This window comes from Nipponia nippon, unplaced genomic scaffold, assembly GCF_047370975.1.
Source record: "Nipponia nippon isolate SJK-2023a ecotype South Korea unplaced genomic scaffold, ASM4737097v1 scaffold_19, whole genome shotgun sequence".
In the NCBI taxonomy this organism is placed as follows: Eukaryota; Metazoa; Chordata; class Aves; order Pelecaniformes; family Threskiornithidae; genus Nipponia; species Nipponia nippon.
This window is the reverse complement of record NW_028262335.1, coordinates 9,795,608-9,823,018: the sequence shown is the minus strand read 5'-3', so window position 1 is coordinate 9,823,018 and position 27,411 is coordinate 9,795,608. Positions and strand designations below refer to the sequence as shown.

The following is a 27,411-nucleotide window of genomic DNA, read 5'->3' as shown; positions in this document are numbered from 1 at the left end:
GGAATGAGTCCCGGCCCAGAGATGCCAACAGGCAATAAGATCGATGGGGCCGTGAGGAAGAACCTATGGCAGCCCCACAAAAGTCAAATACCATGGCCAGTGATCAAGATATATAAAAAAAGATATGTCCGTAACTGGGATGACGGAGGTGTGAGAAGCCAGGCTTAAATACCTAAGAATGTTAGGATGCAGGGAACAAGTCGCAGAAAAAGACTCTGGGAAAACAGACGGCTCTCGAGCAGCGATGCTGATGCCGTCTTAATCGCCATCGCAATAAGTTACCATCCGTAAACTTCTGATACGCAAGATACATGTGACTGATCCACGTGATAAACTTTAATTCAAGAAAGGAAGGACTCTGTTATCGTTACACTGATGAGCTGAGGCTTACGAGACCCTGGGTATTGCAATGTGCCCACCAGACGGAGAAGAATAGAGACATCATGACGTAAGTAAGGTATGGTATGAGACACAAGACGGACTACAAAGACTACACAGTAACACAGACGCAGGCTGGACCTGCCCTGCCCGGTAGACAGTTGTGTTTTACACAAAGAACCCCGTGCCCCCTCTGCCCGTACGTGCATAATCTCAAACCGCCTTCTCCGCTACGCTGATTTTATAACGCCTGCCCGCCCCTGCTGCGCTTCCCCCACCCAGCCCATCACCTGCACAAAGATAGCTTTGGCCCTCAACTTGCCTTTCAGAGGGCTGGGGGTCAGAAACCATCTTTTATAACAGACCACATAGGCTACCTGAGATGTCACTGCAATCACCCAGACCCTCTTCATCATCTGCAAACACGGAGTGCCATCGCTCAGCGTCATGCCAGTCAACGCTGACCTCTTCCGCAACGACGCCTGCCTCGGAAGCACCTTAGCCTTCCGCTCGCTTCTAGTCTAACGCCAGATGTTGCGGCCAGCATCACCCGTGGCGCCTAGAAACCAGAAATGTAAAAACAACCGTTGTGTCTGGAAGTGGTCACCTGCTCCAACAATTCTACACCTCAAAATAAACTGCTGCTACGGTTGATGTTGATCACCCACCTTGCCTGATGACCTCAGGCCAGACCTTCTGATTTGCATGTAGTTTTGCGAGTCGCTTTACACATTCAAAACAGAGCGCTAGCTAGGCACATAGGCGCCGACAGGGGCACGTTCCCTCTGTCGCTGCGTGCCGACCTACCTTCTCGCAACGCTCCGCTCGCCTCATCCCTTCGGTGTCCAGCTCCCTACTATGCATCTGCAGCAACAATAAAACAAAGTCGACCGGGTGCTCACAAATACCCTAGCAAACAGCGAACCTTCCCCATTCTGACTTCTTCACTCTGCTAACCTTGTCAATTCGAGCTTTACGCTCTGACCTGCCAGGCTGATGCAGCGCCATCAGTGAGTTACAAAAAAACCAAGACAGACAGTAATACCCATGAGAAGTAGACGCTGACCTCTTCTTTCCCCTACCCCAATAGCCACATGCCGGACTCATCCTTGCCCCCAGCCTCTTAACGCGGCTCCGCTCGCCTCCCGTGCCACACCTCCGGGGTCAGCATCCATGTCAGGCACCTGCTCGTATAGTCGGTCCGTCTCCAATGACTCGGGAACCGTAACCTTCGATGCCGGCTCCGCCTCGGGAGATTGTGGAGACACACGCAGATGTTACATACTGCTTTCCTAAACAAAGAGCCCACCATGCAAATCCCTTGGACCGACTTAGGTACTCAAGCAACACAGAGAGCCCAAAAGCACAAATCCCAGAACGATCGATCTCAACCTCCATCGTGGCCCACAACGCCGTCTGCTCACCTTCGCTGTCACTCCTCGCTCGACTGCGCCGCTTAGCCCAGACCTATTGCTTAAACCGCAAGATTAAGTCAAACTACCCACCGACACGCAAAAATTACGCATACTGCCAAATAACCCCAATATAGGCAAAGACCAATGATAGGCCAAACACCAAAAGAGCTACAAGTAGCAAATGACCATGGCTCGTGTAAAGACAGGCTCCTCCTTTACGGAGAACTAACTCCTAAAGGACTCCATGAACCGCAGGATGGAGAACCCCTCGGTAGACAGCACGCTCGCATAAGAGCGCCAACATGTACGGGACAGGACGCTGGGCTGCCGGAAGCTACTTGTGTATGCAACGCTACTATTAGATAACGCTGCACTATAAAGCCTTAAGCTGAAACTGCATAGTAGTTACAGGAGACCTGACAGCAGACAGATGCTGAACGTGACTTGATGGTCACAGAATCTCATGGAGAAGGGCGCCAAAAATCTCACGGAGGCCCCTCAGACCCAAACGCTTCATGAGAGATGCTTCTGGCCAAAATACGAGCTCAATGAGGAAAAGCCAAAGGTGATGCGGAGCGAGCTATTAAAATCTCCGTACAGAAGCACGCATTACTTGAGATGGCAGGATGGTTCTGCCAGGTCAGTTGGACCCAAGCACCGGGTTCTAATGCCTGTCCAGTGCTGTCCGTGATATTTCTCACGGCCTGCCACATAACAGACGGGTCGCCCATCTGGGACCACGTTTTGCATGTCCCAGCCCCTCCCCACCCCCGTGATGAAAATTAAAGCGAACAAATAAAGACTCTACGTAATCACCTCGGCTTCTTAAAGAAGCTTCCTTCCTCTGCTGATGGTCAACACAGACAGCCTGGTGCTGTTCCTCGCATGCGGACTGGCCCTCGGATGCCTCTACTGCCAAAGGAAGAGAAAATGATTATGCTCCTACAACACGCTCCATCCTCTTGTTCTTTGAGAAATCAAAAGAAAGCTACCACCCCTGACCGCTACACAACAGGAGTCTGTGCAGGAGATGGCTGAGCCCAGCCCCACAAACGGCAGAAAAACTCTGCTATGACCCTGCTTTGCCTTGTGGCAACAGCACCTGCCATCAGAGTGCCCCAAACCCATTTGGGACTCCCTAGGAAATTCAGATACAATTAGTTCAAAACACCTGGCAAATAAGATACAACCTAAACACACATGTACCCCACCTTATCCCAAAAACCAGTCAGATAGCCCACTTCGTCCCACACAAAACTCACATCTTCAACAAATACACAGAACAACGTGACACCAAACATAACAAAATCCTTACCCTCTGACACACTCTGAAAGGTATTAGCGCACCCGCATAATAAATACTCACGCCGTCAACCCGCATACCGGACTTCCTCAGGGCCAGACCTGCAAAGACAGGAGGAATCCTGACGTTACCTCCCCAGATGTCCCCAGAGCTCCGCTCCCCTCTCTACTGCTCCCATCGTGGGAAAAAGCTGGTGAGGATAACTACAAAAGGAAAAACAAAAAAAGAGAGGAAGGAGAGCCACAGGGACCTGGATGTCAAAAGACAACCTGACCTTACCTGCAGGAATACACAACAGAAATCCTGCAAAAAAAATTGTAACCAAAACCCAGAAAATATGACAAACCCAGGAACTTCCAAAAAAACAGAACATTGCACCGCGCAGCAACAGAGACTGCCCGATAGATGGAGCTGTGAGGACAAGAGGGCCGCTGCAAAAGCGGCTCGAGACCCTGGAGCCCGATAACCTACAAAGCCCCATTGGGAATTACAACGGCAGTCCGCCAATGGAAAAACCACAACAGCGTAACACGGTGACTCAAAGATCTAAAATGGACACCGTATGACTACAGAAACCGGTGCTAAAAACACTATAAACAAGAACATCGCTGTCATGACCGACACTAGAAAAAGACTCATTGGACACTTAAGGAAAAAGGCAAAAAGAAAAACAGAAAAAGCTCGCACGCCCAGGACTGTGATAAGACACACCCTTCCCTGGAGATTTTTAAGAGCACAAATACACATCCTGTTCTCCAAGAAACACGAGGGAAGACAGCGACGCAAGCCTGCACTGGAAATAAGTGCCTAGTCAATGCCTCTAAGTTACAATTTCTGTGACATCCCGATGGACGGTGAAGGGACAGAAGCAAAAATTAGCTCAGCGAATAAAATAAGAGGCACGGAGGAGCAGAGACCCGAGACTTCTGGAGGGTATATTTTGATGTACCTTAATGTACCCAATGCAGGGCCAAACATCAGACGAGTCTCATCTCAGAAAACTTGTTCCTATGCAGAAGCCCGGACAGTTTACGCTGCGTCTCTCGTGACTTCCTCCCATCTCCCGTCGGCTGTGGAGAGACAAAACCAGAACAGACCTGATCAAAAACCAAATTCAACTGCACAACCCTTCTGAAAAAAAACAGTGAACCTACCTCCCTTACCCAACCATCCCCCGCTCCCAAAACTTTGAAAAACCCCTTCTCTTCTCCTGAACCCGCAGGGAAGGAAAGCCACTCCTTCCCAACAGCTCCTGCCCTGTATTCGCACCCCTGAACCTCCCATGTCAGCTGCTCCTCTGGAGCTGCTCTTCTAAGCTGTGCCCCACATTCTGTAAGCTCCCCTTACCTTTCATCTTCCTGTAGACTCCAGGCTCTGCTACAAACCCACAAAATCAGTGAAGTCCTCATGCTTATAATCTATGAGGTACCTACTGCAAGCCGCAAAGGTTCTAGGGACAACGTGGTACTCTGTCAGCAATTAAGAAAGATAATGGACCGTTTCCGTACTCTGAAAGACACTATGCCTTATATACCTGCTGCTTTCTTGATAACTCCATATGCATATAGATACAAGATGCCCACCTTAACCCCTGCTAGATCATCTCACCGTCAGTCCTATTAAGAAAGGCTATCGAGAACTTGCATGGCAGAACTAGTGAAGAAAACAAAGTTCTATCTTCAATAGAGCCAGAAATTCCAAAAACATACAACACACTTAAAATAAAAAAAGAAAATCCAAGCTCAGACTATTAATCCATCTTACCGCTCCTAAACACCCAATACAATACTGAGGAGGAAAAAAAAAAAAAGAAATAAATCTGCACACAAGTCTGTTTTTTACTATACATGATGCTGAACCTCAACTAGTCCCAAAGCCCTTACCTCAAACAAACGCTTCTGCTTCTCTCAATATCAAAACACACCTACTCAAATAACTAAAGCAGATCAAAATCTGGAATTGACTGAAGGAACAGCAGAACACTAACACCACTGAAACCCAAAAGCAGATTGAGCTGCCTGAGTTGAGGCTGTGGCTCATATACCCCTGGCCCCGCCCACCGCCCTTCCCACACTCACCTGGGAAAGGGGAGGGACAAACCACCAGATGGCATAAAGGCTGCCGGAGGAGCAGCAAGAAGGCTCCTTCTATGCCTTAGGTTTTCAATGTGTAAAGGACTTAAATGGGGAAAGTGACCCTTACTAGAAATGAGAAGATCTATTCTTTTACAGCAACAGCATCTATCGCATTGGCAACGTGACCGGGTAAGGAATTAAATGTATTTTTTCTGGGGTGCAGATAGAATGAGATAGACCTCCTACCAAACTATGTAAGAAAGAAACCCATTAAACTCGTTAGTGACATTATTACCAACAATTACATGCTTTAGTTTCCCATGAAAAAAACAGGATGTTATGGAATTACGCTTCGTTGCTAGCGAAACCGCGTGCGCTACTTAACTTCCACCAAAAGTACGTTCCAGATAGAACTGAATGACAAAGCGTAATTAAATCCCATAAAAATCCTTTTTTGAAAATTCCTCCGGTCTCAAAGTAAATTATTTACTGTAAATCACCAACGGTTCAGTCACTTCAACGGTCTCTCTGACGGACTCCCTTAATAGAACTAGATGAGTCCTAAGAGACAAAAACCACAAAAATCCCATAGAAACACAAAAAACATCTCAGAGGCCGTATGAGGCAGCTGAATGAATGCCTAAGTAGCTAGAACAAATATAAATTGCAAAACACAACAAAAAAAACCACGGGAGATCTGTCAATAAAAAGAGGGGAAGACTATCGCCTTCTCTGAAAAACTCAAGAGCAGATCTGAACTGATGGTAGATGTCTTTGGGGTACCAGCCACCAAATAGAAACGTAGCGTAAGACAAAAAACCAAAGGGACTGCTGCGAAGCACGAAGATGGCTTTACAAAAGGTTAGGCAGAAGGAGAGGCCCCGAGGGGGCCAGAGAGACCAAAGTAGTCTCGAGGACACAATGAGCTCTAAAAGGAGTCACGCAAAGGACGGATGTCATCGGGGACCGAATGGAGGCATGCCGAATGGGTGAGAGGACGGAAGGACCGACCGGGGTAACGGAGGTGGACTCGGGAAGGGCTCGGAGGGGAAAAGAGGTGCACAAAGCTCCCTGCTGAGCTAAAACAGGGCTCTAGGGCGTAGGGGGTATCTCGCGAGAGCTCGGCAATGGAGGAATCCCGAGGGGGCCTGAGACACCAAAGAAGCCTCAGAGGTATCAATGAGGAACTCCGAGGGGGATTTCAACAAAGTACAGATGTCGTCAGGGGATCAGGGGCTGAACGAAGGCATCCTAAATGGCGAAGAAGACGATAAGAGGGCTCTAAAGCGCACCAAAACAAAAAAAATTGCACTGGAGCTAAAGTGCTACGAGACTGCTGTGCAGTATGAGAAAGGACTCGGAAGGCATCGTTATATAGAGTAGAGGAATTATGAGAGGGCAGGGTAAGAAAAAATGGCTTGGAGACACAGCGAGAGCCTCGGAGGCTCAGGAGAACATCTCGGCAAACTCCACGTGACTAAGCGGGAGAGGAACCGAAGGAAGACGCCCTCGACGGCAGAGAGACGAAAGAGCGCTGGTAGCAAAGAAAGACGGGAGGCTCCGACTGAACGAGAGAGGTGGGAAAGGAGATATGGTGCTACAGGGTGCCGTAGAGAACGAGGAACATCTCGGGAGGCGTCGTGACTGTGGGGAGAGGGGCGTCGAGGGGGGCTGACAGGTGAGAGGCGGCTTGGGACGACAAGGAGGAACTTGGGTGATTGTCCGAGTGGAGTACCGATGGCCTCGGGTGGCCGGAGACTGAACGTGGGAATCCTAGATAGTATAGAGGAACGAATGACTGCTGCATGGCTCAAAGTGCTACAAGAACGAGGTGGAGCACAAGGAAAGGTCTCGGGAGGCATCGTGAGCAAGAGAAAAAAATGTCCTGAGGGAGCAGAGAAACAGAAAAAGGATTGGGGACATGACAATTAAATCCGGAGGGGATCTGAACCAACTAAAGTTGTCATCAGACAGCCGGGGAACGAATAGAGGCACGGCTAGAGGAAAGAGGCCGGGATAACTGGGCCGGTCACAGATACGGACTCGGGAAGTCTTCTGAGGGAACGAGAGGGGCGCGAGGTCCGCTACGAAGCTAAAGGCACGCTAAGGGTGACCTCGAAGGCATAGATAGGCATCGTGACGCCGTTAGAGGGGTCTTGAATGGGCCGGAGAGACCGAAGAAGGCTCGGGACACGAGGAAGACGTCTGGAGGGGATCGGAACTTTAGCTAGAAAATCAGGTGAAAAGACCGACTTAAAAAAAAAATCAACACCTAAAAACCTAAGCCAAAAATGGGAATATACTTTTTAAAAAGCATCTGTAGTTTTGAAATAACTTCATGCTGACATCGGATTGTGCAAACTAAAAAAAAACTCATTCGTTTCTCTCTAACAAAAGACAAATCCCCCGGATAGTTTCCTTTTAGCCTATTGTATCTGTAGACACGATTTCAAAACTAACAGATGTAAAGTCAAGAGAGAAAAAGTTACAGCATCTGCACAACATACTTCCTACAAACAGCTGCTGGAGGGAAAGTAAAATATAAAAGTAATAAAAAAAAGGAAGGTTCCACCCAAAATCTCAGATGTCCTCGGGGAGGCCAGGGACCAAATGGAGGCACCCTAGATGTCGCACAGGACGATAAGAGCGCTCGGAGGCACAAACGAACCCCATTAAATAAGGCATCGAAAAAGGTTCCTGGGGAGCGAGAAGGTCGCGAAGAGCGTTACAGAGCGAAAAGACGGCTGTGGGGCACGAGGACCGCCTCGGTAAGCATGATGATGGCAGAAGGGGGGTGTCGAGAGCGAAAGAGAGACAGAAAAAGGATCTGGGTTGCAATGCGAAACGCAAGAGGGTGCCCTAACAACGTACTCACGTATGTCCCCGGGGGATGAGCGACTGAACAGAGACATCCTAGATGGCAGAGAATAAGGTAAGAGAGCTCTGGGGATCAGACAAAGCCTGAGCAAGGGTTCTGTCTGAATGGGAGAAACACAAATAGCGCTACAGAGCTCAAAGGGTGCTGTGGGTCTCGGGGGGACATCGTGACAGGAACGGGATGGCTCCGTGAGATGGGGGAACACGGACGTAGAAACAAATGAAGATTCGCCGAGGCGATGAAGTACGCGGGAGAGGATCCGAAGAGAGCACGGATGTCCTCGAGAGACCGGGTACCGAACGGAGACATCTGACGTGGCGGAGCGGAAGGTAAGAGTGCTCTGGGGCAAAATGAAAGCCTGTGGAGGAGTTATCTCTGAGTAAAGCAAAATGTTTAAAAGCGACGGTGATTAAAGAAATAAGGAAAAAAATAATAGAGACGGTGAACTAAAACAGAGAGGTAGAAGTAAAATTTGAAAAGAGAGGGCATTCAGGAAAGACAAGAAATAATTACAACATAAAGACAACGAAACACAGACAGTGAATGGGATAAAAGACAACAAAATTTTAAAAGCGACGGTGATTGAAGAAATAAAACATTTAAAAGTAGCATTGCTAAACTAAAACAGAGATGGAGAAAGAAAATCTAAAAAGCGATGGCAAAGAAGCAAAAAAAAATGTAAAAAAGAGAGCAGAGAGAAAAAAAGGAGGCATAGAAAGAATATTTAAATAGCAAAGGGGATTAGGGAAATAAAGGTGAAAAACAATAGGGACAGGGACATAAAACGGAGATGATGAAAGAATATCTCAAAAGCGTGGAAACAAAGGAAAGATAGGAAATAAAAAATGAAGACGCTGAAATGAGGACACTAAATGGGATAAAAGGAGACAGACAAGTTTAACAGCAATGCTGATTAAGTAAAAAATTTTTAATAAGCTAGAGCAAACTAAAACGGATATGTAGGCAAAAAATGTAAAAGGCAGGGCTACTAAGAAAACACAAGATACAAAGAAAAAAAGGCAAAATAAACACAAGGAGTAGGATCAAAGCAGAAAAACAGTTAACAGTACAGCAATTGAGGAAATAAGGGCGCCTCCCAGCTTCTTCACTCAAGGTCCTTGAGCGGTGTAAGTGCTACTCAGCGACAAACAAAACGTCGGCGCGTTAGCAACGTTATTCTCATCCTAAATCCAAACCGCAGCACTGTGCCAGCTACTTGGCCCAGCCCCATCTTCGCTTCATGGGTCCCACCTGGGCTGCCCTAGCTGGAACCCATCAGGAACTGAGGCCATCACCCCAGCCCCACAGCACATCACTGCGTCCCCTGGACCCAACCGCAGCCGCTCACCCGGAGGCCAGGGGCTGGAAACACATCTGGGGTCACAAAGGAGGCAGCAAATGTTTGTTCCTTCACGCCCATCAGAAATCCCAGCAATGAGCTGGTTACGAGGCTTGGTGCCCAAAGGCAGCGGGACAGAGGGAAAAGAGGGACAAGGAAAGCAGAAGGAAGGATGGAGGGAGGTAGAGAAGAGGTGTAGGACAGGGAGCCAGAAAACGGGATACTGGGAACAAGAGAGGGACGGGGAACCGCACAAGGGTGTTGAGAGAGAGAGAAATGGAGTGCAGCGAGGAGGAGGATGGGGAGATCCCACAGGAACAGGGAGCAACAGGGGGCAGGGGAGAGAGACAGGAGGGACCGAGCGGGACAACAGGAACAGCAGAGAGGGACAGAGAGAATAAGAGACACACAGGCAGCAGCGGGGCGGGGCGGATAGAGGGAAGTACAAAAGGGGGAAAAAGCAAAAAGAACTAAAAAAAAGTGACAGGAAGTTGGATAGAGGCAGTCATAGAAATAGAAATTAAAAAGCAACAAACATAGGCAAGAATTAAAAATTAGAGAATGTAAGACAGAGTGAGAAATAGAAAGGGAACAGGACAGAGAGGCAGGAAATGTAAAAAATTGTTAAAGGGAGCTATGTAGAGGGAGATTTGAAAGGGAAAATAAAAAACAATGGACTACAGGAAACACAGGAAAGAAAAATGGGACAGGGAACTAGATAAATGGAGACATAGAAATAAGACGTTAAAAGCAACATGGTACGTGACAGGAAAGTATTAAGAATAAGGGAAAGGGAACTAGATAAATGGAGACATAAAAAGAAAATTTTAAAAGCGACAGGGTAAGGAAAACCAGAAAAAATTAAAAACAGGGAGAGCAAACTGCGTAAAAGATGAGAGAGAGAAAAATTCAAAAAGGATGGGACAGGAAAGAATTAAAAAACAGGCATAGGGACCTTGATAAAAGTAGACCTAGAAGGAAACTTGAAAATGCAAAGAGGTACAGCACAGTCAGCAAAGAACTAAAAACAGGGACAGCAAACCAGATTACATATGGAAACAAAATTTTAAAAGCCGAGGGATAAAGAGAGGGGAAAATGAAAAAAATAGAGATGGCAATCTAAATAGAGACATACGAAGAAAATAGATGAAGTGAAGCACAGGCTGGAGGACAGACAGGAAAGCATTAACAAATAAGCGCGTTGGATGGGATAAAATTAGACATCGGAAAAATAAAAGCCACGTCTCTTAGGAAAGACAAGAAAAAACTACAAAATAAAGAAAGGGGGACAAAGAGAGAGACGCATACAAAGTAAATTTTAAAAGCAACGGGGTACACAACAGACCGAAAACTATTAAAAAGTAAGGATAGGGAGCTTGATCAAAGTAGATATAGAAAGAAAATTTCAAAAGCAACTGGGTAGAGGACAAACAGAAAAAAAATTAAACACAGAGGCAGCGAACGAGATAAAAGTAGACGTAGAAACAAAAATTTTAAAGCCGAGGTACTAAGACAGGAAAGAATTAAAGAAATAGCAACAGCGAACCAAACAAATGCGGAGAGACAGAAATTGTAAAAAGCGACCGCGCTAAGGAAAGATGAGAAATAATTAAAAAATAATGACAGTGAACGGAATAAAGGTAGAAAATTTTTAAAGCAACAGAGTTTAGGGAAATAGAGGAAAAAATTTAAAAGTAGGGGCACTGAACTGAAACGGGGACATAGGAAGAAAATTGAAAATCAAAGGCACTAAGGAAATAATTAAAAATAAAGACATCAAAGGGAAAAATGTAGACAGGGAAAGAACGTTTTAAAAGTGATGGGTATGAGGGAAATAAAGGGAAAAATTAAAAGATAGGGACAGCGAACTAAAACAGATGTGGAAAGAAAATTTAAAAAGCAACGGCACGAATGAAAGAAAAAGAAATAATTTTTTAAAAAACAGCAAAGGGAATAAAAGTGGGCATAGAAAGAACATTTAATAAGCAGAGGGGAACTAGGGGAATAAAGGGAAAAAATTGAAAAATAGGGACAGCAAACTCAGAGGTGGAGAAAGAACATTGAAAAAGCGAGGGCACTAAGGACAGACAAGAAATTATGAAAAGAAAAGACAGCAAAATAAAGACTGCAAAGGGAATAAACGTAGACAATTTTAAAAGCGACAGGGATTAGGGAAATAAAGGGAAAATTATGAGATAAGGAGAGCAAACTAAAACAGAGATGTAAAAATAAAATTTTTAAAGTGACGGCACTAAGACAAGAAATTATTAAAAAAATTCAAAGGTAATAAAAGTAGGCATAGAAAGAAGATTTAATAAGCAGAGGGGAATTAGGGAAATAAAGGAAAAAATTATGAAATAGGGACAGTGAACTAAAATAAATGCAGAAAGAAACTCTAAAAAGCAAGGGCACTAACAAAAGACAAGAAATTATTAAAAGACAAGACAGCAACATAAAGACAGTGAACGAGGTAAAAGTAGAAAACTCTGAAAAGCAAGGGGGATTACGGAAATAAAATGGAAAAATTTAAAAATAGGGACTGAACTAAAACAGAGATGTAGAAAGAAAATTAAAAGCAAAGGCACTAAGGCAAGACAAAAAATAATTTAAAAATAAAGACGGCCAACAGAATAAAAGTAGACAGAAAATATTAGAAGCAAATAGAATTAAGGAAATAAAGAAAAAAATAATAGCGACATTAAACTACAACAGGGAAGTAGAAAGAAACAAAATCTAAAAAATGATGGCAAAGAAGCAAGAAAAAAAATCATTTTTAAAAGACAGTGAAGGGGAAAAAAGTAGGCATAGAAAGAACTTTTAAAAAGTGAGAAGGATTCAGGAAATCAAGGGAAAAACTAAAAAATAGGGACAGAAAACTAAGATGGAGACGTGGAAAGAAAATTGAAAAAGCGACAGCACTAAGGAAAGACAAGAAATAATTAAAAAATAAAGGTAGACAAAGACTGTGAATGGGGTAAAAGTAGACCAAAAAATATTAACAAGAAAGGTGATTAAGAAAATAAGGAAAACATTAAAAAATAGTAGCATCAAACTACAAAAGAGACATAGAAAGAAAATTTTAAAAAGGAGATCACACTAAAGAAAAAAAATAAAAAATACTTCAAAAATAAAGACAGCGAACGAGATAAAAGTAGAAAATATTAAAAACCGAAGGATTAAGAGAGAAAAAAACCTAAAAAATTGAAATGGCGAAATAAAAGGCATACATAGATACAAAATTTTAAAGGCAGCGGCACCAAGGAAAGAGAAGAAATAATTAAAAAATAAAGGCATCAAAAGAAAGAAAAGTAAGCATAGAAAGAACATTTTAAAAGGGGGCCATAAGGGAAAAATTAAAACATAGAGACAGCAGGCTAGAACAGATTAAAATAGAACATCTAAAAAGCAAAGGAACTAAAGAAAGGCAAGAAGTAATTAAAAGAACAGCATAATAAAGACTGGGAACGGGATAAAAGAAAATTTTAAAAAGTAACAGGGATTAGAGAAATAAATGGAAAAATTAAAAAATAGTGGCAGTGAACTTAAAGAGATGGAGATGGAAAATTTAAAAAGTGAGGGCACTATGGAAAGACAAGAAATAATTAAAACATAAATACAGGGAAATAATGACAGCTACTGGAACAAAAGGAGACAGAAAACTTTAAAAGAAACTGTGATTAAGGAAATAAGGATAACATTCAAAAATAGCATCACTGAACTAAAATGGAGATGATGAAAGAAAATCTAAAAAGCGATAGCACTAAGGAAAGACAAGAAAGGACAATCAAAAACTAACAGCAGCAAACGGGATAAAAGTAGAACATTTTAAGAGCCAAAGGACGGAGAAAGGAAAGAACTAAAAAATAGCAGCAGTGAACTACAATGCAGAAATAAAAAAAAGAATTCACTAAGGAAATACAAGAAATCATTCAAAACTACAGATGGTGAACAGGAGAAAAGTGGGCAGAGAAAGAAAATTTGCAAAGCCATGAGCATTAGGGAAAAGAAGGGGAGGGAACTAAAAACTAGGGACAGCAAACTAAAGGCAGAGCAAGAAAATTTAAAACGGGAGGGCCCTAAGGAAAGACAAGAAATAATTAACTAGAGCACAATAAAGACAGCAAAGGGGATAAAAGGAGACAGAAAATTTAAAAGCAATGGAGATTAAAGCCATATTGAGCAAATGAAAAAACGGCGATGGCAAACTATAAGGAAAATAAGGAAAAAATTAATCGAAACTGTGAACTAAAAGAGAGATGTAGAATTAAAAAAATTGTAAAAGCAATGGCAGTAATGAAAAACAAGAAAAAATAATTAACATCTCATGACAGCAAAGGAGATAAAAGTAGAAAATTTTAAAAACCAATGATCAAGATAAAGCAAAAAAGGAAAACCCAAATATTAAGAAAGGAAAGCGCTAAAAAATAGCGACAGCTAACTACAACACAGACATAAATAGAAATTTTAAAAAGCAAAGGCACTAAGGAAAGACAAGAAATCATTAAATAATAAAGACAGTGAACAGGATAAAAGTAGGCATAGAAAGAAAACTAAAAGAAAAAGAAAGCAAACTAAGAGAGAGCTGTGGAAAGAAAATTTTAAAAGGTAGGGCACTAAGGAAAGACAAAAAAAATTAAAGATAAACACATCAAAATAAAGACAGGAAATGGTATAAAAACAGACAAACTTTTAAAAGCAATGGTGATTAAGGAAATAAGGAAAAAATTTTAAAATCGCATCGGTGAACTAAAATGGAGATGGACAAGAAGATTTAAAAAGTGATGGCACTAAGGAAAAACAAGAAAAAATAATTAAAAATTAATGACAGCAAACAAGATGGAAGTAGAAATTTTAAAAGCCAAAGGATTAAGAGAGGAAAGCAGTACAAAGTAGCAACATTGAACTACAATGCGGACATAGACAGAAATTTTTAAAAGCGACAGTGCTAAGGAAAGACAAGAAATCATTAAAAATAAAGACAGTGAACGGAATAAAAGGAGGCATAGAAAGAAAACTTAAGCAATCAGCATTAGGGACAGTGCACTAAAACAGAGATGCAAAAACAAAATTTTAAAAAGCGAGGGCACCAAGGAAACACAAGAAATAATTAAATATAAAGACAGCAATTGGAATAAAAGCAGACAGAAAAATTTAGAAGCAATGGTGATTAAGAAAATAAGGAAAGGTTAATAAACAGTGACGGCAAACTAAAACAGAGATGTAGAAATACAATTTTAAAAGTGAGGGCACTGAGGAAAGAGAAGAAATAATTAAAAGTAAAGACATCAAAGGGAAAAAAGTAGGTGTAGAAAGAACATTTTTAAAGCAATGAGGATTAGGGAAATGAAGGGAAAAATTAAAAAATAGGGACAGCAAATTAAAAGAGATGAAGAAAGAAAATTTGAAATTTTTTTAAGTTAAAATATGCATGGAAATGTAACTTCAAAAGTGACAGGGTACACAACACAGGAATAAATTAAAAAATATGGATCGGGATCTTTATAAAATAGACATAGAATGAAAATTAACAAAACAACAGGGTTCAGGACAGACAGGGAAAAATTTAAAAATAAAGACAGTAAAATGGTTAAAGTAGACACAGAAAGAAAATTATAAAAGCAACTGGGTAAAGGACAATCAGAAAAAAATTAAAAATGGGTAAAAAAAACTGGTTAAAAGTTGACATAGAGAGAAAATTTTAAAAGCAAAGGCATTAAGATGTGAAAAAAATTAAAATAAGGGGAGGGTGAGAGAAAGAGGGAGACATAGGAAGAAGATTATAAAAGCGGAGGCATTAAGGAAAGACAAGGGAAAAGTTACAAAATAAAAATAGGGAGAAAAATACAGAGAGACATAGGAAGAAAATTTCAAAAGCAATTAGGTGCAAACAGATGAGAAACAAATAAAAAAGACAGTGGATTGGTTAAAGGAGACATAGAAAGAAAATTTTAAAAGCTACAGGTACAGGATAGACAGCAAACCATAAAAAATAGGGACAGCAAAGTAGATAAACTTTGATGTAGAAAGAAAATGTAAAATGTGATGGCTTTAAGGAAAGACAGGAATAAATCAAAAACTAAGAATGGGAAAAAAATAGAGACACACATAAAAGTAAATTTTAAAGTCAACAGGGTACACAACACAGGAAAGAATTAAAAACTGTGGATAGGGAGCTTGATAAAAGCAGACATAAGAAGAAAATCAAAGAAGCAACAGGGTACAGGACAGACAGGAGAGAATTAGAAAATAAAGACAGTGAACTGGCTAAAAGTAGCCATAGAAACAAAATTTTAAATTGACGGAGGATAGTATCGACAGAAAAAAAATAAAAAGAAGAACAGGAAACTAAATAAATGGAGACATAGAAAGAAATCTTTTACAGCAACTGGGTACAGGACAGAGAGGGAGGAATTAAAAAATAGGGACAAGGAACCGGATAGCGGGAGACATAGAAAGAAATTTTTAAAAGCAACAGGCTACAAGAAATACAGGAAAGAATTAAAAAATAGGAACGGGGATGACAATAGAAGGAAATATTGAAAGGAAATTTTAAAAGCGAGGAGGTATGCAGATGAAAGGGAGGACTTAAAATTCAGGGAAAGGGAGCCAGGTAACAGGAATTCTTGAAAGAGACATCAAATAGCAATGGGGTACAAGAAATAGAGGGAAGAATTTTAAAAATCAAGAAAGGAAGCCTGATAGAGAGAGACCTAGAAGGAGTTTTAAAAAGCAACTAAGTACAAGAAACATAGACAAGAATTAAAACATTGGGACAGGGAGATGGATAGAGGACAACATAGAAAGAAAATTTAAACAGTGATCAGGCACAAGAAATGGGAATATTAGAAAAGCAGGGACAGGGAGATGGATAGGAGGAACCATAGAAAGAAAATTTTAAAAGCTATGGAGTGCAGGACAGAGGGAGGAATTAAAAAATAGGGACAAGGCACTGGAGAGACAGAAATGTAGAAAGAGAAATTAAAATGCAACGGGGTACAAAAAATACAGGAAAGCATGAAAAAATAAGGAGAGGGAGCCGCAAAGAGGGAAACAGAAAAAAATTACTAGGTGAAGTGGTACAGGGCAGAGTTCACAGAAGAATAACAAGCTTTGGGGAGCCAGACAGGTAGGTGGGCCAGCAGAGAGGGAGACAGAAGCAGAGACAGGCAGGGAGGCAGGCAGGCAGAGATCCGGGGAAGGGCAGCAGAGGTGGACCAGGATGCACACGAGAGAACGCGCGACTCGACGCAGCTCCTGGCACCGGCAAGAGACCTTCGCTGCCCTAATGCTTTTCTGTCTGCCTCGGCAGCAGGTGCCTCAACGCTCCTCCACCACCAAGCTTCCCGGTGGCTCTCCCGTGCAGCCGATGGAGGCACTGAGCTCCCAGCACTGTGTGCTGGTAATGCGCTCTGTCAGGGACACTCAGAGGGATGCTTCCTCGCTGCAGGCACTGGTCATTCATTGCTGGAGGCAACTGCCTGCAGGACTCCCTTGGATTCCTTCCTTGGACAGTTCCCCTTCATCAGCTCCCTCAGGCAGGCATGCCTGGACAGACCCTTCCCTGACCAAAGGGACGGATTAAAAAAATAGGGACAGTAAGCCGCATAGTGGGAGACATAGAAATAAAACTAAAAAAGCAATGGGGTACAGGACAAATAGGAAAACGTTAAGAAATAATGACAGGGAGACAAATAATGGGATACACAAAAAGAGCAAGTGGCGGGGTACAGGAAACACAGGAAAGAATTTTAAAATAGGGACAGGGTGGAAGATAGAGGGACAAATAGAAAGAAAATTCAAAAAGCGATGGGGTACAATTCGCACAGGCGAGAACTAAAAAATAAGGCCACGGAGCTGGCGAGAGAGATACGTACATATAAAGGAATTTTAAAACACACAGGGTGAAGGAAAGAGTGAGCAGAAATAAAAAATAGGAAAATGGAGCCAGATAGAGGGAGGCATAGAAAGAAAGTTTGAAAAGCAATGGGGTACAGAGCAGAGGGAGATATTAAAAAAACATAGGGTCAGGGAGCTGGACAGGGAGGACATATAGAAATGAAAATTTAAAAGTAATAGGCCACAAGGCAGTGCAGAAAAACTGAAAAATAGGGAGAGGGAGCTGGCTAGAGAGACACATAAAAAAAATTTAAAATGCAACGGCGTATTCTCCAGAGTTGGCAGAAGAATAACAAGTTTTGGGGAGCCATGCAGGTAGGTGGGCAGAGAGGCAGACGGAGGAAGGGAGGCAGGCAGACATCTGGAGAAGGGTGGCAGAGATGGGCCAGGATACAGAGGAGAGGACGCGTGACTCACCACAGCTCCTGGTGCCGGCAGGAGACCTTCACCGCCTCGACGCTTCTCTCTCTGCCTCTGCCCCTTCCTCCTCTGCAGTGCTGCACGCCGGACCCTCGCCCATTCAGCAGCATGCAGCGGGCACCTCTATGCTCCTCCTCCGCAAGGCTTCCTCAATACCTGGTGGCTCACCCACGTAGCCAACAGAGGCACTGAGCTCCTAGCACTGCGTGCTGGTGTCTGCCCTGTCGGGGACGGCTCGGAGGGATCCTTCCTCGCCACACAGGCTGGCCATTCCTTGCAGGAGGCACCTGCCTGCAGGACTCCCTCCTCAGCCCATTCCCCTTCATCAGCTTTCTCAAGCAGGCATGCCCAGGCAGCCCCCTTTACAGCTAGAGCCCCTTCACACAGCTGGGCCAGCCCCATCCTCAGCCTCACTGGCCACACCTGGGGCTGCCCCAGCTGGAGCCCATCAGCAATAGGGGCCATTGCCAAAGCCCCACAGCACATCACCCCCTCCCCTGCACCTCTCCACAGCCACAGGCTCTGCACCCAGGGGCTGCAAACACATCCAGGGGCACAGACGAGGCAGGAAAAGTTTATTCATTAATGCACATAAGAAATCTTGGCGGCGAGTTGGCTGCAAGGCTCAGTGCCCAAATGCAGCAGGACAGAGGGAGAAAAGAGAAGAGAAAAGCAGGCGGAAGGACAGAGGGACATAGAGGTGTGGGACAGAAAACGGGATGCTGCGAACAAGAGAGGGACAGGGAGCAGGACAACTGTGTAGAGAGAGGAGAGCAGAAGAAAGACTGCGGGGGTGACAGGGAGCAGGAGAGAGAGGCAGAAGGAACCAGCAGGACAACAAGACAGACAAGACAAGGGACAGGGAAAATTCTGAAGTGACAGGGGAAAGGAAACATAGCCAAGAAAAAAAAAAATAGAAACAGCGGGATAGAGGTAGATGTAGAAAGAAAATTTTGTAAAAGCAACAGTGTACAAGAAACATAGTGAAGAACTAACACATAGGGACAGGGAGCTAGAAAGAGGGAGATGTAGAAAGTGTGAAAAGTGACAGGGTAGAGGACAGAGAGGGAAGAATTATCAATTAGAGACAGGAAGATGGATAGAGGGAGACATAAATAGATTTTACAAGCAACAGTACACGAGAATTAAAAAAACAGGTACACGGAGCTGCAGAGAGGGAGAAGTAGGAAGAAAATCTGAAAAGCGACGGGGTACAAGAAACACTGGCAAAAAATTAAAATTAGGTCAGGGAGACAGAAAGGTAGCAAGAAAATTTAAAAAGCAACTGGGTTTGAGAAACCTATGCAAGAATTTAAAAAATAAGGACGGAGAAGTAGAAAGAAAGTTTCAAAAGCGATGCGGTACAAGAAACATAGGCAAGAATTGAAAAATAGGGACAGGGAGCCTGACAGAAGGGAACTGGGGTGGGTTGACCTCGGCTGGCCACCGGGTGCTCACCAAGCCACTCTGTGGCTCCCCCTCCTCAATAAGACAGGGGGACAAAATACAACAAAAAAACTTGTAGGTCGACAAAAGGACAGAGGGTCACTCACCAATTACTGTCACAGGCAAAACAGACTCAGCTTGGGGAAATTAATTCCATTTATTGTCAATCAAAATCAAGAGTAGGACAAGATTTGTTCTTATCTTATCAACAGATAAGAACAAATCTAAAAACCGCCTTGCTCTTTTTTCCTGGGCTCATCTTCATGACTCCTGACTTTCCCACATCCCACCCCTGAGCAATGCAGGGGGACAGGGAGCAGGGGTCGCACTCAGTTCATCACACATCATCTCTGCCGCTCCTTCCTCCTCATGCTCTTCTTCTGCTCCAGTGTGGGCTCCTCTCCGCAGGGCCACAGGTGCTGCCAGGAGCCTGCTCCAGCGCAAGCTCTCCATAGGGTCACAGCTTCCTTCAGGCACATCCACCTGTTGCGGCACGGGGTCCTCCATGGGCTGCGAGTGCATGTCTGCTCCACCGCGGACCTCCACGGGCGCCAGGAGGACGACCTGCCTCACGGTGGCCTTCACCAGAGCCTGCAGGGAAATCTCTGCTCCAGTGCCTGGAGCACCTCCTCCCCCTCCTTCTTCACTGACCTGAGTGTCTGCAGGGCTGTTTCACACTCACGTTTTCTCTATCGCAGCATCTGCGCAGCATTTTTTACCCCCTCTTAAATGTCCATTCCAGAAGCACAACCAGCATTGCCGATGGGCTCAGCTTGGACCGGCTGCAGATCCATCTTGGAGCTGGAAGTGGCTGTGCCTGACATGGGGGCAACTCCTGGTGTCTTCTCGCAGAACCCACCCCTGCAGCCCCTGCCCTGCCCCACCTAACAAAACCTTGCCACGTAAACCCAAGCCAACAGCGATCGCCTGCAGGACAGAGAAGGGGGACTGAAAAATAGGGAAAGGGAGCCACAGAGGGAGAGGTACGGGGGGGGAAAAAATAGCAATGGGCTACAGGCCAGAGAGGAGGAAGTGACAGGGAATCAGCCTGAGAGAGATGGAGAAAAACAAAGAATAGCGATGGGCCACAGGGCAGAGAGGGAGGATTTTAAAAAGGGGACAGTGAGGTGGACAGAGATAAACTGAGAAATGCCAAAAAACCTCGATGAGCTGAAGGGGAAAGACTGAAGCTGAAGGGGAATTAAAGAATAGGGACATGGAGCCAGACAAAGAGAGAACGATAAAGACAAAAAGCAGCTATGGGACAGAGAGGTAAGAAGTTAAAAGACAGGGACGGGGACCTGGAACGAGAGAATTTAAGAAAGAAAAAGTCTATCTAGAATACAGAGCAGGGACAGAGGAATTAAAAAATAGGGACATGAAGACAGAGAGGTGAGAGGTGGGAATTGTGAAGGGCTAAAGGGCAGGCGAGGAAAAATTTAAAAAGTTGGGATAGGAAGACAGACATAGATGAAGAAAGACAAAAAGAGTTATGGGCTGCAGGACACAGACAGAGGATGAAAAAAGGACAGGGAACAGGACAGAAGCGCAGAGAGAGAAAGAAAACATAGGGGTAGAACAACAGATAAAGAGGGGGACTTGGAGAATGAGGGAGGGAGAGGTGCGGGGAAGTGGAAAAAAATGACAGCAGCAAGAGAAAGAGAAGGCGGGGCAGGGAAGGACCAGGATGCAGAATAGGGACGACACGGCCCCAAGGGTCCAGGACTCACTGCAGCTCCCGCTCTCCAAGCCGCTTGGAGAACTGGACACCTCGGACGTGTCTTTGTCTCTCTCTCTCTCTCCTGGCCCCGTAGCTCCGGTTGCTTGACTGTCATCCACCTAAGAGAACAGACTGGTGTCTTACAGCTCTTACAATACAAGGCCTCCCAGATACATAGCCTCACACGTGCACGTGTTACCTGGCTGTACTGTGCTTCCAGTTACGCATACGGACCCTGCAATGCACGTTGGCAATTGGATCTGCTGAGGGCTATGCTAAGAGGGATCCTTCCTCACACTGGGAGGCAGGCTGTCTCCCGTCTGCAGCTGGAGGCAGCTGCCGGCTGGCTCCTCTTTATTTTATTCTTCAGCTGCTTTACCTTTTTCCGACTTCTCCAGCTTCAGCTGCGGCAGCTCCTGTCCACAGCCAGGAAGCGTCCAGCTGTCCATTTTTGCCCATGCCGCTAAGAAAATGAGGCCAAAGGCAACCCACACAAACCTGAGCCAGATGCAGTCACCAGCATCCCTGGAGAGGAACCGCCAACCGAGTCCTCAGTGCTGCCTCTGGGAGAGGGAAAGAACAAGCAACCAACCATTATCCACAGGGATGACTGCAGCTCTCCTCAGGCAGGAACCCCTCCTTCTGCAGGAGCTGCTGGAGACGCCGCTCTTTCCCTGAACTGATGCTAATAGCACCTGCATTTAAGGAGAATAAATCATATTCAAGGGCCAGCTTGCTGCCACGAGGACAGGGTTTGGGGGCGGTCCATGCCTACAGGACAGGCTTCAGGGGAGGTGCTGGAGCTGGGGGCAGCTGCCTGGGGCGAGCAGGGCTGGAGGAGTTTTGCTGAGTTGGGGAGGCACCCAGCGCCTTTTCCAGAGGGTGGGCACCCAGAGGGGTGGGGGCAGCCATCTCCTGCCCCTCTTCCTGCATCCTCTCCACCAGCTCTCAGAATATCCCTGGACCTGCCCTGATGGGGCCTGACTCCAACTGACTTCAGCCTGTTGCACTGGTGGGTTGGAAACATCCTCGCGACTTGTCGGCATTCTCCAGCAGGCATGCCCCAGCAGCGCCATCCCCTGGGGCTGCAGCCCTTTTACACAGAGGGGCCATCACCATCAGCCTCACTGGGCCCCCTGGGGCTCCTCCAGCCGCAGCCCACAGCTGCGGCCATGGCCCCTGACACCCACTGTGTAACCTGCTCCCCTGGACTCTCTGACAGCCACTCACCAAGTACAAAGGAGTACAACCACAGCCGTGAGTGCAAAGGAGACAGCAAGTGCTTATTCGTTAATGCATATAAGTCCCGGGAGCGAGTCTGCTATGGGGTTCGCTGCCTGTACACTCATCCTTCCCCTGGGACAAGTTGACAGTTGTTACTGGAGCAGCAGATACAGAAAATGAAAATACAGCGATAGGGAGCACGACAGAAGAACAGAAAGAGGAAAAGTAAAATGAGGGAGGACTGAGGAGCAGAGAAAGAAAGGTACAGGGAAAAGGACAGGGAGACGGATAAGTTGATAAAAAAGGGGATGAGGAGCCCTGCAGGGACATGGCAGAAGAAAAACAGGGTCAGGGAGCAGGACAGAGGAAAAGAGAGAGAAAATGATGAGCAAGGAGCCAAACAGACAGATCAAGAGAGAAATCAAATGAGAGGAATAAGGGAGGGAGGGAGACAAAAAGACAGGGAACAAGCCAGAGGAATTGAAGAGAAAGAGAGAGAGAGAGAGATTGGGACAAAGAGAGGGAGAAAGAAAAACCATCGCTGGGCTGCAGGATGAGAAAAAAAGGGAGCAGAACAGAGGGGAATAATGGGACAGCGAGCCGGGCAGGGGCAGTATAGTGAGAAACAATGGGAGAACAAGTGCTATGGAGATATACAGACAAAGAGTTACAGGGAAGATGGAGGACAGAGAGAAAAGAGAAAAGGGGCATGGAGCAGGGAAGAGAGGGTGAAAGAAACATTAGAGACAGAGAGAGGAGGAGAGTGACAGCAGCAAGGCAGAAAGACGACGAAAGAACAAACCAGCGACGGGTAGCAGGCCAGAGGGACGAGGAAAGACTGGAGGAAGGACAGAGCGATCTAGAAAACAGGTGAGGGACAGGGAGCCAGAAAGTGGGATACTGCAAGAGAGAGAGGGACAGGGAGCAGGATGCTGTGATGGAGAACAAACGAGAGCAACAGAAAGAACAACAGAAAGGTGGACCATGAGAACAAACAGGAACAGAGAGGGGAAGCAATAAAAAATAGGGACAGGGAGCAGCACAAAGGGTCAGAAAGAGTAAGAGATGAACAGGAAGGAGGACAGGGACAGTGAGATATGGAATACAAAAAAAACCAGCAACAGTGAGCAAGACAAGGGGATAGAGAAAGGAAGGGAAGAAGGGAGGGAGGAGAGACATAGGAAGGCAGGGACACAGAGCGGCATGTACAGGTGCAAAGAGGAAAAGAACATCAGGGAACAGGACAGAGAGAGAGATGGATTCAGATCAGGACAAAAAGATGGAAAAGGGAAAAACAACAATGGGCTGCAGGACAGAGACAGAGGAAAACAAAAGAAAGGAGAAGGAGCAGGCCAAAGGCGCAGAGAGAGAAAAAAAGCAGGGGGTGGTAGAACAAGATGGATAAAGGGAGAGAGGAAAAGGGAGCAGTGCAGAAAAACAGAGAAAAGAGAACGGGTACAGGGAAGAACAAAAAAAGAAAAATCACAGCAGCATGCAAAAGAGAGAGGGCCAGGGAAGGGGCAGGGAGGGACCGGGGCACAGACAAGGGGTGACAGGTCCCCAAGGGCCCGGGACTCACCACAGCTCTCGCTCTCGGTGCTGCTGGGAGAACTGGCCAGTTGAGATGCTTCTTCCTCCTTCTCTCCTCCCTTCCTCTTCCGTAACTCCAGTCACTCGGCTGTCCTCCACCTAAGAGAATACGTGGATGTCTTACGGTTCTTACGAGACAAGGTTTCCTAGACATGTAGCCTCACTTGCTCGTGCACTACGCGGCTGTACCACACTTTGGGTTATGCATACAGGCCCTGTGGTGCACATCGGCTGTCTGGCCTGCAGTGCACTACAAAGAGGGATCCCTTCCCACCCAGAGGGGCAGGCTCTCTCTTGCCTGCAGTGGGAGGCAGTGGTCAGCCAGATGGCCTTCCGTTTCTTCTTCTTTACCTTTCTCCAGCCTCTCCGGCTTCAGCCGCGGCAGCTCCTGTCCACAGCCAGTAATCGCTCCACCTGTCCCTTTTCACCCCCGCACCGCAAAGAGAGTGAGGTCAGGCAGAGACAACCCACGCAAGCCTGAGGCAGGTGCTGTCAGCAGCATCCCCACGGGAGGAATGGACAACCGCGTCCTCAGCATGACCTCTAGCACAGGGAAAGAAGAAGCGGCGACCGTTATTACCGTAGATCGCCCCTGGCCTAAGCCCTTCCTTCTGCAGAGGCTTCTGCAGACACTGCTCCTTCCCCGCGCTGCTGGTAACGGCACCCGCATTAAGGGAGAATCCAGCCCACTTGAGAGCCAGCTTGTGGTCTTCACAACAGGGCTTGGGGGCGATCTGGTGCTATGGGACAGGCTTCAGGGGAGGTGCTGGAGCAGGGGGCAGCTGCACGGGGTGAGCGGGGTCAGGAGAGGCTCAGGGGGAGCTCTGGTGAGTTGGGGAGGTGCCCTGCCTCTGCGCCTAGGGGATATCCGCCTCCTTCCCCTCTTCCCTTCTATCAGCTTTTAGGTAACTCCCTGGGGCTGCCCTGGCCCAGCTCGCCTCCAGCAGACCAAGAGCCTGCCGCAGCGGGCAGGTTGAAGCTTCCTGTCCCACCACCCCCGGGCAGCCAGCAGGCAGGAGACACCCCTGCACACTCAAAGGAGCTCGCTCGCCTCCCTGGTGCTCCTGGCCCTTACCCACCACCGCCAATCGTGCCCGGCATGCCACCACGCTGTGGTAACAGCGAAGAAGGCGGCGGCGGCGGCAACAGCGAGCACCCAGTGCGCAGCGATTGCCCACGGGCGGCGGCAGCGCTGCCGTCTGCATTTTGCACGCCAAGCACCTGCCGACAGCACGCCCGCGGGGCGGAAGCGGCGTTTCCTTACCAGCAGGCAGCAACGAGCGCAGCGGCATGACTCCGCAGGCACCGCAGCATCCTATTGCCGTTACCGGTGCCGGCAGCATGGATCATGTGGGCTGCACCGCGCCTGCACAGATCCTGGGCGGCAGCTCCGAGAGTCGGGAGGCACGCTGCTTCTTGGGGAGTAGCCATAGCTGGAAGCCCGCAGAAAAACACACAAAACCTGCAACAAAACTGCACCTAGTGCCGCGACGATAGCAACGACTACGGTGCACCGAAAGCGCCCGAGAGCAATGCGGCTTCCAGGCACCCACGTCCATATATACTACACCTCCCAGCATGCCCCGGGGACCCAACATGGCCGACCGAAAGCCCCGTGCAGCAATCCATGCTTTCTGACCCTGCGGGGACACCGTTCCCCTCGCCGCTGACGTACTCGGAAGCCCTGCCGAGAACCCCCGCGGCTCCGAGCACCCCCACCGCCGGCAACGACCCAGGGCGGCGCCAACCTGCCCGGCTCGGGGCAGCCCCTCCCGCGCGGCTACGGCCACCGGCAGTGCGGAAAGTACCTCAGCTTTCCCTGCGCCAGGTCCCCCGGGAACAGCGTCTCAGTCGGACTGGAGCGTGCAGCAGCCTCCGGTCGTCCCAGCCCCTCGCCCGTCCAGAAAGCGCCTGCCTGTAGCAGCGGCAGAACCGCTGCTGCCCAGAGGGGAAAGGAATGGCTCGGGGCAAAGCTCCCCAGGCTGCCCGTGTCCCGTGCGGAGCTGGGGGTCCAGAAGCAAAGGGGCTATGGGAGGAGGGGAGCGGGGGCACGAGACTGGAGGGCAGGGGACGCGGGGGGCACGTCACGGGGCAAAAAAAAAACCCCGCACGGGGGGAAAAACCTTGTGTGGGGGGACATTTGGGTGGAGAGCACTTGGGAGGGCGCAGAGACAGGCAGAGGAGGACAGGGGGCAGGAGACGGACACGGACGGACAGCGGCTGTGTGTGGGTAGAAAGGTGCACGGGGGGACACGGCTGGGGATGACCTACACCAGGGGGTCCGCCCGGCATAATCCACAGCAGATAACTCACCTGGGATAAGCCGCAACGGATAGTCCGCTCCGGAGAAGGAATCCACGCCAGATAATCCCCAGCAATGCCCCTCAAACTGCCAGCGGCTCACCCCAAATTTGGCCCAAATTGGTGCAGGTTTTTCGTTTGGGTTCTGGTTTTTTTGGGGTTTTTTTTGGTTTGGGTTTTTTGCTTTTACATCATACAAAACTTCCGGTTTTCTGCTTTTCCAAAATATTCTGGGGTTTTCTGGCGCTTTTCCACAACATAACAATTGGGTCATTTTTGCTTTTCGTTTTCTGCGTTAAAACTGGGGTGGGATGCTTGCTTTCCAGCTGCACAAATCCAGGCGGATTCGGCTTTCCTGGGAGCCCCAAACTGTGTTGCTCCCCCCCCTCCAAATTGCGTGGCCCTGCAGGGGAAAATCCCCGTTTGGGGGAAATTGGCCCCAAAGTGGGATGGGCAAAGGGGGAAGGGACAGCTTTTGAAAGTGCTTTTATATCTTCAATAGAGATTCAAGGGGGAGGTCGAGTTTTTAAATCCTTTCTATAAACAGGATTTCTTTGCATTTTAGAAACCTTCTGTAGCATAGACATTTACAGTTACGCATCTATTCACATATACATATATTCAGGCAACAGATACGTTTGATGCATATTATCTGTTTACACTGATACCTATTTACACGTATGTGCCTATTTACACTTTCATAGATTTACACTTGGATATCACCTCTACTTACAAGTCCATGTCTATTTACGCTTATTATATAGAACATCTATTAAGATGAGCTAGCTGTTTACACTTGGATATTTTGACACTTTGATATCTTAGACTTCTTTCTTTAGACTTAGATATCTACTTACAATTCTATTTAGACTTAGTTTATCTGTTTACACTTCTATATAACCTTTACTTCGATTACACAGAAGACCTACTTAGGCTTACTCTGTGACACACAGTAAGCGTAGATAGCTCTACCTATCCAGACTTTTTTCTATTTTAAATTCCTTCATAGACATCATATTTTTTTGCATTTTAAACTCCTTTATTTCTTAACATACAGAAAAATTCTTTTTTATTTTAAAACTCTATCTCTATTTAGATTTTTTAATAGTCTAAAATCCTTTGTATAATATAGCCGATACAGGTTTGTATTTTGACATCCTTTTATACATATATATACACATATATATAAATGAATCTTATTTTTTTATATATATATATATAAAGGCAAGAGATTTTTCTCTACTGCAATGCCTCGCACCTGTATTTCCAGTTTTTAACGTTTTTAATCGCACACACATGAATTTTCAGGCATTTTGGGGCTGTGACCCCCCCTCCTCTGGGGGGAAACCTCCCCGTGACACCTTCATCCCCCACTCACCTGCTCCTCTGTTTCATCATCACGCCCCCGCCCCCAGGGATGTTGGGG

General features: G+C 46.3%; 1 protein-coding gene across 13 annotated transcripts in view; it reads right to left on the bottom strand.

Moving 5' to 3' along the window:
• LOC148056045 (uncharacterized) overlaps nucleotides 1-27,410 on the bottom strand; it is a 44,547-nt gene extending 17,137 nt beyond the window's left edge. The window contains exons 1-7 of one of the 13 annotated variants that reach the window (XR_015704213.1): nucleotides 24,949-27,410; nucleotides 24,036-24,227; nucleotides 23,674-23,783; nucleotides 21,369-21,433; nucleotides 20,881-20,989; nucleotides 19,833-20,077; nucleotides 19,289-19,741 (exon numbers count right to left, since the gene is read on the bottom strand). The gene's annotated coding sequence lies outside the window, so the exon portion shown is untranslated. Of the gene's footprint in view, nucleotides 19,742-19,832; nucleotides 21,566-22,255; nucleotides 23,400-23,673; nucleotides 23,784-24,035; nucleotides 24,228-24,948 lie in introns of those variants that run through there. The other 12 variants (XR_015704211.1, XR_015704210.1, XR_015704214.1 and 9 more) reach the window with 12 other exon arrangements.
• Between the last annotated feature and the right edge of the window lies 1 nt (nucleotide 27,411).